The following is an 18,497-nucleotide window of genomic DNA, read 5'->3' as shown; positions in this document are numbered from 1 at the left end:
GAAAGATGATTTGAGTGGAAAGCAACTTGGGGAAGGCTAGAGATCAAGATTTATGTGGTTGGAATGGAATATCTTGGTCTCAACACAAGTGTCGGTGGTTCTCTCTCAGAAAATGTATGTTGGAAGTTTAGGCATGTTCTGATGGCCCTCTCCACGAATGAACAGTGGGTGGAGGGGTATATATAGCCTCCACACAAAATCTAACCGTTACACACAAATCACCAAACTCGGTGGGACCGAATCAGAAAACTCGGTCAGACCGATTTAGTTCAAAATGTGAACGTTAGGATTTTTGGTGGGACCGACATGTCAACTCGGTGGGACCGATATCATTAGGGTTAGGGCATAATGTAATCTTGGTTGGACCAATTACTCAAACTCGGTTGGACCAACTTTGGTAATAAGCTAACCAGAGAGTTGGTCAGGCAAACTCGGTGGGACCGATTCGCTCATCTCGGTTAGACCGAAACGTTACGAAAGAGAAACAAAGAGTTTGCATTGCAATCTCGATGGGACCGATCGCTCATCTCGGTTGGACCGAAACATTACGAAGGGAAATAGAGAGGTTGCAATCCCATCTCGGTGAGACCGAGATCCCTATCGGTGAGACCAAAGTGACTAGGGTTTGTGGCAGTGGCTATGTCAAGTGAACTCGGTGGCGTTGGATAGAAAGTTTCGGCGGGGCCGAGTTTGACTTTTGGTTTGGGATAAATGTGGATATGAGAAAGTAGTTGAGGGTTTTTGGAGCATATCACTAAGCATTTTGAGCAAGTAATTCATTAAGCAACACCTCACCCCCTCTTGATAGTATTGGCTTTTCCTATGGACTCAATGTGATCTTGGATCACTAAAAGTAAAATGTAGAGTCTTGTGCTTTGAGCTTGAGCCAATCTTTTGTCCTTAGCATTTTGAGGGGTCCACTTTCCTTGTCCATGCCATGCCAATCATTGAACTTTCCTGAAATATTTATCTTGTAATGACATTAGTTCAATAAGCTATATGTTTTCAATCATTACCAAAACCACCCAGAGATAGTTGCACTTTCAATCCCCCCCTTTTTGGTAATTGATGACAACATATAGATCAAAGCTTCAACAAATGATAATAAGATTGAAATACATTGTCGCTTTGAGAAGTATGTGACAAACAAGAGCTCCCCCTAAATTTGTGCATTATTTAACATTTGCTTTGGACTACAAATGCACGATGTGTTAGGATCATGGGTCACTCTTCCATGTCACATACATCTTGGTGGAGCACTCAAAATAATAATAATTAAAGACATGCACTCATCACCAAGCAAAGTGAATGATCATATATAAGATATAAAAGATAGTATCATCCAAACAAGCATTAAGGTAGCAAATGATCAATCACATGATCATCCAAGTATCTCACAAAAGACATAATGTAGCAAGCAAACACATAATAAAGTTCAAGCAAGTAAAATGCAAAGAGAGATAAAACAACACTCTCTCTCTCTCGAAGACTATGATCTATACATATTTCTCCCCCTTTGGCAACAAGTACCAAAAAGTTAAAAATATGCATAGTGATATGCGTCTCTCAAGCTTGGTCTTCATGAGGTGGTGTAGAGATGACTCCAAGGACGAAAGCTTCTGTTGATGTAGCTGGAGCTGGTGGAGTGGCTGCTGGAGCTGATGGCACTGAGGCTGTGGCTGCTGGTGCAGATTGAAGGAAATATGCCCTAGAGGCAATAATAAAGTTATTATTTATTTCCTTATTTCATGATAAATGTTTATTATTCATGCTAGAATTGTATTAACCGGAAACATAATGCATGTGTGAATACATAGACAAACAAAGTGTCACTAGTATGCCTCTACTTGACTAGCTCGTTAATCGAAGATGGTTATGTTTCCTAACCATAGACATGTGTTGTCATTTGATTAACGGGATCACATCATTAGGAGAATGATGTGATTGACATGACCCATTCCATTAGCTTAGCACCCGATCGTTTAGTAGGTTGCTATTGCTTTCTTCATGACTTATACATGTTCCTATGACTATGAGATTATGCAACTCCCGTTTGCCGGAGGAACACTTTGTGTGCTACCAAACGTCACAACGTAACTGGGTGATTATAAAGGAGCTCTATAGGTGTCTCCAAAGGTACATGTTGGGTTGGCGTATTTCGAGATTAGGATTTGTCACTCCGATTGTCGGAGAGGTATCTCTGGGCCCTCTCGATAATGCACATCACATAAGCCTTGCAAGCATTGCAACTAATGAGTTAGTTGTGAGATGATGTATTACGAAATGAGTAAAGAGACTTGCCGGTAACGAGATTGAACTAGGTATTGAGATACCGACGATCGAATCTCGGGCAAGTAACATACCGATGACAAAGGGAACAAAGTATGTTGTTATGCGGTCTGACCGATAAAGATCTTCTTAGAATATGTAGGAGCCAATATGAGCATCCAGGTTCCGCTATTGGTTATTGACCGGAGACGTGTCTCGGTCATGTCTACATTGTTCTCGAACCCGTAGGGTCCGCACGCTTAAGGTTTCAATGACAGTTATATTAAGAGTTTATGCTTTTTGATGTACCGAAGTTTGTTCGGAGTCCCAGATGTGATCACGGACATGACGAGGAATCTCGAAATGATCGAGACATAAAGATTGATATATTGGAAGCCTATATTTGTGAAGGAAATATGCCCTCGAGGCAAAAATAAAGTTAATATTTATTTCCTTATATCATGATAAATGTTTATTATTCATGCTAGAATTGTATTAACCGGAAACATAATACATGTGTGAATACATAGACAAACTTAGTGTCACTAGTATGCCTCTACTTGACTAGCTCGTTAATCAAAGATGGTTATGTTTCCTAACCATGAACAAAGTGTTGTTATTTGATTAACGAGGTCACATCATTAGTTGAATGATCTGATTGACATGACCCATTCCATTAGCTTAGCACCCGATCGTTTAGTATGTTGCTATCGCTTTCTTCATGACTTATACATGTTCCTATGACTATGAGATTATGCAACTCCCGTTTGCCGGAGGAACACTTTGGGTGCTACCAAACGTCACAACGTAACTGGGTGATTATAAAGGAGCATTACAGGTGTCTCCAAAGGTACATGTTGGGTTGGCGTATTTCGAGATTAGGATTTGTCACTCCGATTGTCGGAGAGGTATCTCTGGGCCCTCTCGGTAATGCACATCACATAAGCCTTGCAAGCATTACAACTAATATGTTAGCTGTGAGATGATGTATTACGGAACGAGTAAAGAGACTTGCCGGTAACGAGATTGAACTAGGTATTGGATACCGACGATCGAATCTCGGGCAAGTAACATACCGATGACAAAGGGAACAACGTATGATGTTATGCGGTCTGACCGATAAAGATCTTCGTAGAATATGTAGGAGCCAATATGGGCATCCAGGTCCCGCTATTGGTTATTGACCGGAGACGTGTCTCGGTCATGTCTACATTGTTCTCGAACCGTAGGGTCCGCACGCTTAACGTTACGATGACAGTTATTATGAGTTTATGCATTTTGATGTACTGAAGGTTATTCGGAGTCCCGGATGTGATCACGGACATGACGAGGAGTCTCGAAATGGTCGAGACATAAAGATTGATATATTGGAAGCCTATGTTTGGATATCGGAAGTGTTCCGGGTGAAATCGGGATTTTACCGGAGTACCAGGAGGTTACCGGAACCCCCCGGGAGCTATATGGGCCTTAGTGGGCCTTAGTGGAAAAGAGAAGGGGCTGCCCAAGATGGGCTGTGCGCCTCCCTCCCTCCCCTAGTCCTATTAGGACAAGGAGAGGTGGTCGCCCCCCCCCCCCTCTCTCTTTTCCCCCTACGCGAATCCTATTCCAACTAGGATTGGGGGGGGGGGGAATCCTACTCCCAGAGGGAGTAGGACTCTCCTGGTGCGCCACCCTTGGCCGGCCAGCCTGCCCCCTCTAGTCCTTTATATACAGAGGCAGGGGCACCTCAGATACACACAAGTTGATCCTTGAGATCATTCCTTAGCCGTGTGCAGTGCCCCCTGCCACCATATTCCACCTCGATCATATTGTAGCGGTGCTTAGGCGAAGCCCTGCGACAGTAGAACATCAAGATCGTCACCACGCCGTCGTGCTGACGGAACTCCTCCCCGACGCTTTGCTGGATCGGAGCCCGGGGATCATCATCGAGCTGTACGTGTGCTAAGAACTCGGAGGTGCCGGAGTAACGGTGCTTGGATCGGTCGGATCAGGAAGACGTACGACTACTTCCTCTGCGTTGCGTCAACGCTTCCGCAGTCGGTCTGCGTAGGTACGTAGACAACACTCTCCCCTCTCTTTGCTATGCATCACCATGATCTTGCGTGTGCGTAGGAAATTTTTTGAAATTACTGCGTTCCCCAACAGTGGCATCTGAGCCTAGGTTTTATGGTTTGATGTTATATGCACGAGTAGAACACAAGTGAGTTATGGGCGATATAAGTCATACTGCCTACCAGCATGTCATACTTTGGTTCGGCGGTATTGTTGGACGAGACGACCCGGACCAACATTACGCGTACGCTTACGCGAGACCGGTTCCCCCGACGTGCTTTGCACATAGGTGGCTTGCGGGCGACTGTCTCTCCAACTTTAGTTGAACCAATTGTGGCTACGCCCGGTCCTTGCGAAGGTTAAAACGGAGTCTATTTGACAAACTATCATTGTGGTTTTGATGCGTAGGTGAGATTGGTTCTTGCTTAAGCCCGTAGCAGCCACGTAAAACTTGCAACAACAAAGTAGAGGATGTCTAACTTGTTTTTGCAGGGCATGTTGTGATGTGATATGGTCAAGGCATGATGCTAAATTTTATTGTATGAGACGATCATGTTTTGTAACCGAGTTATCGGCAACTGGCAGGAGCCATATGGTTGTCGCTTTATTGTATGCAATGCAACCGCGATGTAATGCTTTACTTTATCACTAAGCGGTAGCGATAGTCGTGGAAGCATAAGATTGGTGAGACGACAACGATGCTACGATGGAGATCAAGGTGTCGCGCCGGTGACGATGGTGATCATGACAGTGCTCCAGAGATGGAGATCACAAGCACAAGATGATGATGGCCATATCATATCACTTATATTGATTGCATGTGATGTTTATCTTTTTATGCATCTTATCTTACTTTGATTGACGGTAGCATTATAAGATGATCTCTCACTAAATTATCAAGAAGTGTTCTCCCTGAGTATGCACCGTTGCCAAAGTTCGTCATGCCCAGACACCACATGATGATCGGGTGTGATAAGCTCTACGTCCATCTACAACGGGTGCAAGTCAGTTTTGCACACGCAGAATACTCAGGTTAAACTTGACGAGCCTAGCATATGCAGATATGGCCTCGGAACACAGAGACCGAAAGGTCGAGCGTGAATCATATAGTAGATATGATCAACATAACGATGTTCACCATTGAAAACTACTCCATCTCACGTGATGATCGGTTATGGTTTAGTTGATTTGGATCACGTGATCACTTAGAAGATTAGAGGGATGTCTATCTAAGTGGGAGTTCTTAAGTAATTTGATTAATTGAAATTAAACTTATCATGAACTTAGTACCTGATAGTATCTTGCTTGTTTATGTTGATTGTAGATAGATGGCTCGTGCTGTTGTTCCGTTGAATTTTAATGTGTTCCTTGAGAAAGCAAAGTTGAAAGATGATGGTAGCAATTACACGGACTAGGTCCGTAACTTGAGGATTATCCTCATTGCTGCTCAGAAGAATTACGTCCTGGAAGCACCGCTGGGTGCCAGGCCTGCTGCTGGAGCAACACCAGATGTTATGAACGTCTGGCAGAGCAAAGCTGATGACTACTCGATAGTTCAGTGTGCCATGCTTTACGTCTTAGAATCGGGACTTCAATGACGTTTTGAACGTCATGGAGCATATGAGATGTTCCAGGAGTTGAAGTTAATATTTCAAGCAAATGCCCGGATTGAGATATATGAAGTCTCCAATAAGTTCTATAGCTGCAAGATGGAGGAGAACAGTTCTGTCAGTGAGCATATACTCAAAATGTCTGGGTATAATAATCACTTGATTCAGATGGGAGTTAATCTTCTAGATGATTGCGTCATTGACAGAATTCTCCAATCACTGCCACCAAGCTACAAGAGCTTCGTGATGAACTATAATATGCAAGGGATGAACAAGACTATTCCCGAGCTCTTTGCAATGCTGAAAGCTGTGGAGGTAGAAATCAAGAAGGAGCATCAAGTGTTGATGGTTAACAAGACCACTAGTTTCAAGAAAAGGGCAAAGGGAAGAAGAAGGGGAACTTCAAGAAGAACGGCAAGCAAGTTGCTGCTCAAGAGAAGAAACCCAAGTCTGGACCTAAGCCTGAAACTGAGTGCTTCTACTGCAAGCAGACTGGTCACTGGAAGCGGAACTGCCCCAAGTATTTGGCGGATAAGAAGGATGGCAAGGTGAACAAAGGTATATGTGATATACATGTTATTGATGTGTACCTTACTAGAGCTCGCAGTAGCACCTGGGTATTTGATACTGGTTCTGTTGCTAATATTTGCAACTCGAAACAGGGACTACGGATTAAGCGAACACTGGCGAAGGACGAGGTGACGATGCGCGTGGGAAACGGTTCCAAAGTCGATGCGATCGCAGTCGGCACGCTACCTCTACATCTACCTTCGGGATTAGTATTAGACCTAAATAATTGTTATTTGGTGCCAGCGTTGAGCATGAACATTATATCTGGATCTTGTTTAATGCAAGACGGTTATTCATTTAAATCAGAGAATAATGGTTGTTCTATTTATATGAGTAATATCTTTTATGGTTATGCACCCTTGAAGAGTGGTCTATTCTTATTGAATCTCGATAGTAGTAATACACATATTCATAATGTTGAAGCCAAAAGATGCAGAGTTGATAATGAAAGTGCAACTTATTTGTGGCACTGTCGTTTAGGTCATATCAGTATAAAGCGCATGAAGAAACTCCATACTGATGGACTTTTGGAACCACTTGATTATGAATCACTTGGTACTTGCGAACCGTGCCTTATGGGCAAGATGACTAAAACACCGTTCTCCGGTACTATGGAGAGAGCAACAGATTTGTTGGAAATCATACATACCGATGTATGTGGTCCGATGAATATTGAGGCTCGTGGCGGATATCGTTATTTTCTCACCTTCACAGATGACTTAAGCAGATATGGGTATATTTACTTAATGAAACATAAGTCTGAAACATTTGAAAAGTTCAAAGAATTTCAGAGTGAAGTTGAAAATCATCGTAATAAGAAAATAAAGTTTCTACGATCTGATCGTGGAGGAGAATATTTGAGTTACGAGTTTGGTGTACATTTGAAACAATGCGGAATAGTTTCGCAACTCACGCCACCCGGAACACCACAGCGTAATGGTGTATCCGAACGTCGTAATCGTACTTTATTAGATATGGTGCGATCTATGATGTCTCTTACAGATTTAGCGCTATCGTTTTGGGGTTATGCTTTAGAGACGGCCGCATTCACGTTAAATAGGGCACCATCAAAATCCGTTGAGACGACACCTTATGAACTATGGTTTGGCAAGAAACCAAAGTTGTCGTTTCTTAAAGTTTGGGGTTGCGATGCTTATGTGAAACAGCTTCAACCTGATAAGCTCGAACCCAAATCGGAGAAATGTGTCTTCATAGGATACCCAAAGGAGACTGTTGGGTACACCTTCTATCACAGATCCGAAGGCAAGACATTCGTTGCTAAGAATGGATCCTTTCTAGAGAAGGAGTTTCTCTCGAAAGAAGTGAGTGGGAGGAAAGTAGAACTTGACGAGGTAACTGTACCTGCTCCCTTACTGGAAAGTAGTACATCACAGAAAACTGTTTCAGTGACACCTACACCAGTTAGTGAGGAAGCTAATGATAATGATCATGAAACTTCAGATCAAGATACTACTGAACCTCGTAGATCAACCAGAGTAAGATCCGCGCCAGAGTGGTACGGTAATCCTGTTCTGGAAGTCATGCTACTAGATCATGATGAACCTACGAACTATGAAGAAGCAATGGTGAGCCCAGATTCCGCAAAATGGCTTGAAGCCATGAAATCTGAGATGGGATCCATGTATGAGAACAAAGTATGGACTTTGGTTGACTTGCCCGATGATCGGCAAGCAATTGAGAATAAATGGATCTTCAAGAAGAAGACTGACGCTGATGGTAATGTTACTGTCTACAAAGCTCGACTTGTCGCAAAAGGTTTTCGACAAGTTCAAGGGGTTGACTACGATGAGACCTTCTCACCTGTAGCGATGCTTAAGTCTGTCCGAATCATGTTAGCGATTGCCGCATTTTATGATTATGAAATTTGGCAGATGGATGTCAAAACTGCATTCCTGAATGGATTTCTGGAAGAAGAGTTGTATATGATGCAACCAGAAGGTTTTGTCGATCCAAAGGGAGCTAACAAAGTGTGCAAGCTCCAGCGATCCATTTATGGACTGGTGCAAGCCTCTCGGAGTTGGAATAAATGCTTTGATAGTGTGATCAAAGAATTTGGTTTTATACAGACTTTCGGAGAAGCCTGTATTTACAAGAAAGTGAGTGGGAGCTCTATAGCATTTCTGATATTATATGTGGATGACATATTACTGATTGGAAATGATATAGAATTTCTGGATAGCATAAAGGGTTACTTGAATAAGAGTTTTTCAATGAAAGACCTCGGTGAAGCTGCTTACATATTAGGCATAAATATCTATAGAGATAGATCAAGACGCTTAATTGGACTTTCACAAAGTACATACCTTGACAAGATTTTGAAGAAGTTCAAAATGGATCAAGCAAATAAAGGGTTCTTGCCTGTGTTACAAGGTGTGAAATTGAGTAAGACTCAAAGCCCGACCACTGCAGAAGATAGAGAGAAAATGAAAGATGTTCCCTATGCTTCAGCAATAGGCTCTATCATGTATGCAATGTTGTGTACCAGACCTGATGTGTGCCTTGCTATAATCTTAGCAGGGAGGTACCAAAGTAATCCAGGAGTGGATCACTGGACAGCGGTCAAGAACATCCTGAAATACCTGAAGAGGACTAAGGATATGTTTCTCGTATATGGAGGTGACAAAGAGCTCACCGTAAGAGGTTACGTTGATGCAAGCTTTGACACTGATCCGGACGATTCTAAATCGCAAACTGGATACGTGTTTACATTAAACGGTGGAGCTGTCAGTTGGTGCAGTTCTAAACAAAGCGTCGTAGCGGGATCTACATGTGAAGCGGAGTACATAGCTGCTTCGGAAGCAGCAAATGAAGGAGTCTGGATGAAGGAGTTCATATCCGATCTAGGTGTCATACCTAGTACATCGGGTCCAATGAAAATCTTTTGTGACAATACTGGTGCAATTGCCTTGGCAAAGGAATCCAGATTTCACAAGAGGACCAAGCACATCAAAAGACGCTTCAATTCCATCTGGGATCTAGTCCAGGTGGGAGACATAGAGATTTGCAAGATACATACGGATCTGAATGTTGCAGACCCGTTGACTAAGCCTCTTCCACGAGCAAAACATGATCAGCACCAAGGCTCCATGGGTGTTAGAATCATTACAGTGTAATCTAGATTATTGACTCTAGTGCAAGTGGGAGACTGAAGGAAATATGCCCTAGAGGCAATAATAAAGTTATTATTTATTTCCTTATATCATGATAAATGTTTATTATTCATGCTAGAATTGTATTAACCGGAAACATAATACATGTGTGAATACATAGACAAACTTAGTGTCACTAGTATGCCTCTACTTGACTAGCTCGTTAATCAAAGATGGTTATGTTTCCTAACCATGAACAAAGTGTTGTTATTTGATTAACAAGGTCACATCATTAGTTGAATGATCTGATTGACATGACCCATTCCATTAGCTTAGCACCCGATCGTTTAGTATGTTGCTATTACTTTCTTCATGACTTATACATGTTCCTATGACTATGAGATTATGCAACTCCCGTTTGCCGGAGGAACACTTTGGGTGCTACCAAACGTCACAACGTAACTGGGTGATTATAAAGGAGCATTACAGGTGTCTCCAAAGGTACATGTTGGGTTGGCGTATTTCGAGATTAGGATTTGTCACTCCGATTGTCGGAGAGGTATCTCTGGGCCCTCTCGGTAATGCACATCACATAAGCCTTGCAAGCATTACAACTAATATGTTAGTTGTGAGATGATGTATTACGGAACGAGTAAAGAGACTTGCTGGTAACGAGATTGAACTAGGTATTGGATACCGACGATCGAATCTCGGGCAAGTAACATACCGATGACAAAGGGAACAACGTATGATGTTATGCGGTCTAACCGATAAAGATCTTCGTAGAATATGTAGGAGCCAATATGGGCATCCAGGTCCCGCTATTGGTTATTGACCGGAGATGTGTCTCGGTCATGTCTACATTGTTCTCGAACCGTAGGGTCCGCACGCTTAACGTTACGATGACAGTTATTATGAGTTTATGCATTTTGATGTACCGAAGGTTATTCGGAGTCCCGGGTGTGATCACGGACATGAAGAGGAGTCTCGAAATGGTCGAGACATAAAGATTGATATATTGAAAGCCTATGTTTGGATATCGGAAGTGCTCTGGGTGAAATCGGGATTTTACCGGAGTACTGGGAGGTTACCGGAACCCCCCGGGAGCTATATGGGCCTTAGTGGGCCTTAGTGGAAAAGAGAAGGGGCTGCCCAAGATGGGCTACGCGCCTCCCTCCCTCCCCTAGTCCTATTAGGACAAGGAGAGGTGGCCGGCCCCCCCTCTCTCTTTTCCCCCTCTGCGAATCCTATTCCAACTAGGATTGGGGGGGGATCCTACTCCGAGAGGGAGTAGGACTCTCCTGGCGCGCCACCCTTGGCCGGCCAGCCTCCCCCCCTCTAGTCCTTTATATACAGAGGCAGGGGCACCCCAGATACACACAAGTTGATCCTTGAGATCGTTTCTTAGCCGTGTGCGGTGCCCCCTGCCACCATATTCCACCTCGATCATATTGTAGCGGTGCTTAGGCGAAGCCCTGTGACAGTAGAACATCAAGATCGTCACCACGCCGTTGTGCTGACGGAACTCCTCCCCGACGCTTTGCTGGATCGGAGCCCGGGGATTGTCATCGAGCTGTACGTGTGCTAAGAACTTGGAGGTGCCGGAGTAACGGTGCTTGGATCGGTCGGATCGGGAAGACGTACGACTACTTCCTCTACGTTGCGTCAACGCTTCCGCAGTCGGTCTGCGTAGGTACGTAGACAACACTCTCCCCTCTCGTTGCTATGCATCACCATGATCTTACGTGTGCGTAGGAAATTTTTTGAAATTATTGCGTTCCCCAACAATTTGGATATCGGAAGTGTTCCGGGTGAAATCGGGATTTTACCGGAGTACCGGGAGGTTACCGGAACCCCCGGGAGGTATATGGGCCTTAGTGGGCTTTAGTGGAAGAGAGGAGAGGTAGTCAGGGCTGGGCCGCGTGCCCCTCCACCCCTAGTCCGAATAGGACAAGGAGAGGGGGGCGGCGCCCCCCCTTCCTTCTCTCTCTCCTCTTTCCCCCTTCCCGAATCCTATTCCAACTAGGAAAGGGGGGAATCCTACTCCCGGTGGGAGTAGGAATCCTCCTGGCGTGCCCTCCTCCTGGCCGGCCGCACCCCCCCTTGATCCTTTATATACGGAGGCAGGGGGCACCCCATAGACACAAGTTGATCCACGTGATCATATTCTTAGCCGTGTGCGGTGCCCCCTTCCACCATAATCCTCGATAATATTGTAGCGGTGCTTAGGCGAAGCCCTGCGACGGTAGTACATCAAGATCGTCACCACGCTGTCGTGTTGACGGAACTTTTCCCCGACACTTTGCTGGATCGGAGTCCGGGGATCGTCATCGAGCTGAACGTGTGCTAGAACTCGGAGGTGTCGTAGTTTCGGTGCTTGATCGGTCGGGCCGTGAAGACGTACGACTACATCAACCGCGTTGTGCTAACGCTTCCGCTGTCGGTCTACAAGGGTACGTAGATCACACTCTCCCCTGTCGTTCCTATGCATCACCATGATCTTGCGTGTGCGTAGGAAATTTTTTGAAATTACTACGTTCCCCAACAGTGGCATCCGAGCCTAGGTTTTATGTGTTGATGTTATATGCACGAGTAGAACACAAGTGAGTTGTGGGCGATATAAGTCATACTGCTTACCAGCATGTCATACTTTGGTTCGGCGGTATTGTTGGACGAAGCGGCCCGGACCGACATTACACGTACGCTTACGCGAGACCGGTTCTCCCGACGTGCTTTGCACAAAGGTGGCTAGCGGGTGACAGTTTCTCCAACTTTAGTTGAACCGAATATAGCTACGCCCGGTCCTTGCAAAGGTTAAAAAAGCACCAACTTGACAAACTATTGTTGTGGTTTTGATGCGTAGGTAAGATTGGTTCTTGCTTAAGCCCGTAGCAGCCACGTAAAACTTGCAACAACAAAGTAGAGGACGTCTAACTTGTTTTTGCAGGGCATGCTGTGATGTGATATGGTCAAGACATGATGCTAAATTTTATTGTATGAGATGATCATGTTTTGTAACCGAGTTATCGGCAACTGGCAGGAGCCATATGGTTGTCGCTTTATTGTATGCAATGCAATCGCGCTGTAATGCTTTACTTTATCACTAAGCGGTAGCGATAGAAGCATAAGATTGGTGAGACGACAACGATGCTACGATGGAGATCAAGGTGTCGCGCCGGTGACGATGGTGATCATGACAGTGCTTCGAAGATGGAGATCACAAGCACAAGATGATGGTGGCCATATCATATCACTTATATTGATTGCATGTGATGTTTATCTTTTATGCATCTTATCTTGCTTTGATTGGCGGTAGCATTATAAGATGATCTCTCACTAATTATCAAGAAGTGTTCTCCCTGAGTATGCACCATTGCGAAAGTTCTTCGTGCTGAGACACCACGTGATGATCGGGTGTGATAGGCTCTACGTTCAAATACAACGGGTGCAAAACAGTTGCACACGCGGAATACTCAGGTTATACTTGACGAGCCAAGCATATACAGATATGGCCTCGGAACACGGAGACCGAAAGGTCGAGCGTGAATCATATAGTAGATATGATCAACATAGTGATGTTCACCAATGAAACTGCTCCGTCTCACGTGATGATTGGACATGGTTTAGTTGATTTGGATCACGTGATCACTTAGAGGATTAGAGGGATATCTATCTAAGTGGGAGTTCTTAAGTAATATGATTAATTGAACTTAAATTTATCATGAACTTAGTCCTGGTAGTATTTTGCAAATTATGTTGTAGATCAATAGCTCGCGTTGTTGTTTCCTTGTGTTTATTTTGATATGTTCCTAGAGAAAATTGTGTTGAAAGATGTTAGTAGCAATGATGCGGATTGGATCCGTGATCTGAGGTTTATCCTCATTGCTGCACAGAAGAGTTATGTCCTTGATGCACCGCTAGGTGACAGACCTATTGCAGGAGCAGATGCAGACGTTATGAACGTTTGGCTAGCTCAATATGATGACTACTTAATAGTTTAGTGCACCATGCTTAACAGCTTAGAATCGGGACTTCAAAAGACGTCTTGAACGTCATGGACCATATGAGATGTTCCAGGAGTTGAAGTTAATATTTCAAGCAAATACCCAAGTTGAGAGATATGAAGTCTCCAACAAGTTCTATAGCCAAAAGATGGAGGAGAATCGCTCAACTAGTGAGCATGTGCTCAGATTGTCTGGGTACTACAATCGCTTGAATCAAGTGGGAGTTAATCTTCCAGATAAGATAGTGATTGACAGAATTCTCTAGTCACCAAGTTAGTAGAACTTCGTGATGAACTATAGTATGCAAGGGATGACGAAAACGACTCCCGAGATTTTCATGATGATGAAATCGATGAAGGTAGAAATCAAGAAAGAGCATCAAGTGTTGATGGTAGACAAGTCCACTAGTTTCAATAAAAGGGCAAAGGGAAGAAGGGGAACTTCAAGAAGAACGGCAAGCAAGTTGCTGCTCAAGTGAAGAAGCCCAAGTCTGGTCCTGAGCCTGAGACTAAGTGCTTCTACTGCAAAGGAACTGGTCACTGGAAGCAGAACTACCCCAAGTATTTGGCGGATAAGAAGGATGGCAAAGTGAACATAGGTATATTTGATATACATGTTATTGATGTGTACTTTACTAGTGTTTATAGCAACCCCTCAGTATTTGATACTAGTTCAGTTGCTAAGAGTAGTAACTCGAAACGGGAGTTGCAGAATGAATAGAGACTAGTTAAGGGTGAAGTGACGATGTGTGTTGGAAGTGGTTCCAAGATTGATATGATCATCATCGCACACTCCCTATACTTTCGGGATTAGTGTTGAACCTGAATAAGTGTTATTTGGTGTTTGCGTTGAGCATGAATATGATTTGATCATGTTTATTGTAATACAGTTATTCATTTAAGTAAGAGAATAAATTGTTGTTCTGTTTACATGAATAAAACCTTATATGGTTACACACCCAATGAAAATAGTTCGTTGGATCTCGATCGTAGTGATACACATAATCATAATATTGAAACCAAAAGATGCAAAGTTAATAATGATAGTGCAACTTATTTGTGGCACTGCCGTTTAGGTCATATTGGTGTAAAGCGCATGAAGAAACTCCATGCTAATGGGTTTTTTGGAATCACTTGATTATGAATCAGTTGATGCTTGCGAACCATGCCTCATGGGCAAGATGACTAAAACGCCATTCTCCGGAACTATGGAGCGAGCAACTGACTTATTGGAAATAATACATACTGATGTATGAGATCCGATGAGTGTTAAGGCTCGTGGCGGGTATCATTATTTTCTGACCTTCACAGGTGATTTGAGCAGATATGGGTATATCTACTAAATGAAACACAAGTCTAAAATATTTGAAAAGTTCAAAGAATTTCAGAGTGAAGTGGAGAATCATCGTAACAAGAAAATAAAAGTTTCTACGATATGATCGCAGAGGTAAAATATTTGAGTTACGAGTCTGGCCTTTAGTTAAAACAGTGTGAAATAGTTTCACTACTCACGCCACCTGGAACACCACAGCATAATGGTGTGTCCGAACATCATAACCATACTTTATTAGATATGGTGCAATCTATGATGTCTCTTACCGATATACCACTATCGTTTTGGGGTTATGCATTAAAGACAGCTGCATTCACGTTTAAAAGGGCACCATCTAAGTCCGTTGAGACAACACAATCTGAACTGTGGTTTGGCAAGAAACCAAAGTTGTCATTTCTTAAAGTTTGGGATTGTGATGCTTATATGAAAAAGTTTCATCCTGATAAGCTCAAACCCAAATCAGAGAAATATGTCTTCATAGGATACCCAAAGGAGACTATTGGGTACACCTTCTATCACAGATCCAAAGGCAAGACATTTGTTGCTAAGAATGGATCCTTTCTAGAGAAGGAGTTTCTCTTGAAAGAAGTGAGTGGGAGGAAAGTAGAACTTGATAAGGTAATTGTACCTTCTCCCTTATTGAAAAGTAGTTCATCACAAGAAATCTGTTCCTATGACTACTACACCAATTAGTGAGGAAGACTAATGATGATGATCATGTAACTTCAGATCAAGTTAATACCGAATCTCGTAGGTAAACCAGAGTGAGATCCGCACCAAAGTGGTACGGTAATCCTATTCTGGAAGTCATGTTACTAGAACATGACAAACTTACGAACTATGAGGAAGCGATGATGAGCCCAGATTTCGCGAAATGGCTTGAGGCCATGAAATCTGAGATGAGATCCATGTATGAGAATAAAGTATGGACTTTGATTGACTTGCCCAATGATAGGCGAGCCATTGAGATTAAATGGATCTTCAAGAGGAAGACGGACGCTGATAGTAGTGTTACTATCTACAAAGCTAGAATTGTCGCAAAAAGGTTTTCGACAAGTTCAAGGTGTTGACTACGATGAGAGTTTCTCACTCGTATCTATGCTTAAGTCTGTTCGAATCATGTTAGCAATTGCCGCATTTTATGAAATCCAGCAAATGGATGTCAAAACTGCATTCCTGAATGGATTTCTGGAAGAAGAGTTGTATATGATGCAGCCGGAAGGTTTTGTCGATCCAAAAGGAGCTAACAAAGTGTGCAAGCTCCAGCGATCCATTTATGGACTGGTGCAAGCCTCTCGGAGTTGGAATAAACGCTTTGATAGTATGATCAAAGCATATAGTTTTATACAGACTTGCGGTGAAGCCTGTATTTACAAGAAAGTGAGTGGGAGCACTACAACATTTCTGATAAGTATATGTGAGTGACATATTGTTGATCAGAAATAATGTAGAATTATTCTCTAAAGCATAAAGAAGTGTTTGAAAGGAGTTTTTCAAAGAAAGACCTCGGTGAAGCTGCTTACATATTGAGCATCAAGATCTATAGAGATAGATCAAGACGCTTGATAAGTTTTTCAATGAGTACATACCTTGACAAGATTTTGAAGTAGTTCAAACTGGAACAGTCAAAGGAGTTCTTGCCTGTGTTGCAAGGTGTGAAGTTGAGTAAGACCCAAAACCCGACCACGGCAGAAGATAGAGAGAGAATGAAAGACATTCCCTATGCCTCAGCCATAGGTTCTATAAAGTATGCCATGCTGTGTACCAGACCTATTGTATACCCTGCCCTGAGTTTGGCAAGGGAGTACAATAGTGATCTAGGAGTAGATCACTAGACATTAGTCAAAATTATCCTTAGTGGAATAAGGATATGTTTCTCGATTATGGACATGAAAAAAAAGGGTTCGTCGTAAAGGGTTACGTCGATGCAAGTTTTGACACTGATCCAGATAACTCTAAGTCTTAATCTGGATACATATTGAAAGTGGCAGCAATTAGCCAGAGTAGCTCCGTGCAGAGCATTGTTGACATAGAAATTTGCAAAATACATACGGATCTGAATGTGGCAGACCCGTTGACTAAACTTCTCTCACAAGCAAAACATGATCACACCTTAGTACTCTTTGGGTGTTAATCACATAGCGATGTGAACTAGATTATTGACTCTAGTAAACCCTTTTGAGTGTTAATCACATGATGATGTGAACTATTGGTGTTAAATCACATAGCAATGTGAACTAGATTATTGACTCTAGTGCAAGTGGGAGACTGAAGGAAATATGCCCTAGAGGCAATAATAAAGTTATTATTTATTTCCTTATTTCATGATAAATGTTTATTATTCATGCTAGAATTGTATTAACCGGAAACATAATACATGTGTGAATACATAGACAAACAAAGTGTCACTAGTATGCCTCTACTTGACTAGCTCGTTAATCGAAGATGGTTATGTTTCCTAACCATAGACATGTGTTGTCATTTGATTAACGGGATCACATCATTAGGAGAATGATGTGATTGACATGACCCATTCCATTAGCTTAGCACCTGATCGTTTAGTATGTTGCTATTGCTTTCTTCATGACTTATACATGTTCCTATGACTATGAGATTATGCAACTCCCGTTTGCCGGAGGAACACTTTGTGTGCTACCAAACGTCACAACGTAACTGGGTGATTATAAAGGAGCTCTACAGGTGTCTCCAAAGGTACATGTTGGGTTGGCGTATTTCAAGATTAGGATTTGTCACTCCGATTGTCGGAGAGGTATCTCTGGGCCCTCTCGGTAATGCACATCACATAAGCCTTGTAAGCATTGCAACTAATGAGTTAGTTGCGAGATGATGTATTATGAAACGAGTAAAGAGACTTGCCGGTAATGAGATTGAACTAGGTATTGAGATACCGACGATCGAATCTCGGGCAAGTAACATACCGATGACAAAGGGAACAAAGTATGTTGTTATGCGGTCTGACCGATAAAGATCTTCGTAGAATATGTAGGAGCCAATATGAGCATCCAGGTTCCGATATTGGTTATTGACCGGAGACGTGTCTCGGTCATGTCTACATTGTTCTCGAACCCGTAGGGTCCGCACGCTTAAGGTTTCGATGACAGTTATATTAAGAGTTTATGCTTTTTGATGTACCGAAGTTTGTTCGGAGTCCCGGATGTGATCACGGACATGACGAGGAGTCTCGAAATGGTCGAGACATAAAGATTGATATATTGGAAGCCTATATTTGGATATCGGAAGTGTTCCGGGTGAAATCGGGATTTTACCGGAGTACCGGGAGGTTACCGGAACCCCCCGGGAGGTATATGGGCCTTAGTGGGCTTTAGTGGAAGAGAGGAGAGGTGGCCAGGGCTGGGCCACGCGCCCCTCCCCCTAGTCCGAATAGTACAAGGAGAGGGGGGCGGCGCCCCCCTTCCTTCTCTCTCTCCTCTTTCCCCCTTCCCGAATCCTATTCCAACTAGGAAAGGGGGGAATCCTACTCCCGGTGGGAGTAGGACTCCTCCTGGCGCGCCCTCCTCCTGGCCGGCCGC

The sequence above is a fragment of the Triticum aestivum genome, chromosome 5A (genome assembly GCF_018294505.1).
Source record: "Triticum aestivum cultivar Chinese Spring chromosome 5A, IWGSC CS RefSeq v2.1, whole genome shotgun sequence".
Taxonomy (NCBI): Eukaryota; Viridiplantae; Streptophyta; class Magnoliopsida; order Poales; family Poaceae; genus Triticum; species Triticum aestivum.
This window is presented reverse-complemented; position numbering follows the sequence as displayed.